The following is a 1699-nucleotide window of genomic DNA, read 5'->3' on the forward strand; positions in this document are numbered from 1 at the left end:
CATTTTTGGCAGTGATGCAAGAAAAGAAGTGGGCCTTATGGACGCATTTACCCCGACTGAATTTAATGCAATGTGGGATTCCTTGTGCCCTATGTGGAAAAAACGAGAAATAAATGTCAGAGGTCTTTTGAAGGAAGCCACGACAAGTACTGTTCAAAATTGTCTAGCCATGGTAACAGAAAGTGGAAATCAGAAGAACAACAAAGCTAGTAACTAGTTGTCGAAGCTAGACCGACTGAAATTCCTCTGAAAGACAACACATCTGAAATTAATCAAAATCGTTTCAGACCGCTAAGGGGAATTGGTTCATAAACAAAAAATGCGGCTACAATTATCTCTTTTACCTTTCTTTTCTGCTTTCCTCCTGTGTCATGGTGGATTATGGATAACGCTACATTGAGAACAAGCAAATTTTGGTTTGAGCCGCCATGTGGCCGATCGAGTGATGTCTATGAATGAACTCAGAATTTTCGCTAGATTTTTTCATTTCAGCCATGGATAAATCAAGACAAACACAACCAAATGCACATTTAACCCGTAGGGTGATCAGTTTTCAATGCCTAATAAAGGAAAAGACTAAAATAGTGCGAATAAGTATGGATGAATTTTTACCGTTTTCACCGTAGATTCCACAACGAGAAACCCTGCGAAAACATACCGTCCTAGAAGCACGACGGTCAAATGTCACGGGAATTTTGCGTGACATGACACTCATCTACCCGTCCCAGTCTACCGTCGTGTACTATCTTAAAGTCCCTAATTTCACTTACGACAACGATCCCGAATGCATGAATGACAGGATCAAGAAACGGAAAGGCAAAGGTTCCCGAAAGTTGTCCTGGACGGATTATTTGGATCTGCTGCAAAACCTAGCTAAAGAAAAACAATGCAACGGAGAAAGAGCGCTGCTTGACGAGGGGACTTACAGACTGGCTGCAGAATATACCGATATGATAGTTTCATTCTCTGACTGGGTAGCTTTAAGTGCAAAAGAGAGAAAACGAAAGGTTTCTCAACTAACGTATCCTTGCAGAGTATTTTTCAAGTATCTCGTCTTCTACCGTACATTCCTTCCCAAATTGTGATGCGCAACGTGAAGGGGAAATTGATGACAGCGATGCCGACAATAATCATTTTTCCAGTTTGGGAGTCGTCGTACAAAGACAATCGTGTTGTGCAAGTGACTGCTCTACCGCTCATGCTTTCCAAACTTCTGTTGTACGAGATGACGAGGAAAGTGATAACAGCGATCATAAAGACTCCACCTCTGAGGTAGTGGTGCAAAGAAAATCGCCTTCTGTAAGCAGATTATCTACCACTACTGCACGTGCTTTCCCAAGTGTTGCAGTTCAAGATGACAAGGAAAGCGACCAGGCCGTCTCTGAAAATATTGGTTTCTCCACTTCTAAGTTATTAAGATTAATCCACAATATTACCAAGGCAGCAACACAAGATATGCCAGTCCGTTAAAATTACTGACCACTTTACATGCATCTCCGCAAATGTCATCTATTGCATAACCTGCACACTATGTAAGAAGACCTACATAAGCGAAACAGGGAGAAGATTGGCGGACCGCTTTCGTAAACACCTTAAAGATGAAGAAAGAAACGACACAGATGCATCAAAACCAGTTGCGCGCCATTTCAATATTCCTAATCACTCGCACCTCAACATGATAATTTTGCGGTCTATCCTT

The sequence above is a fragment of the Montipora foliosa genome, chromosome 1, assembly GCF_036669935.1.
Source record: "Montipora foliosa isolate CH-2021 chromosome 1, ASM3666993v2, whole genome shotgun sequence".
In the NCBI taxonomy this organism is placed as follows: Eukaryota; Metazoa; Cnidaria; class Anthozoa; order Scleractinia; family Acroporidae; genus Montipora; species Montipora foliosa.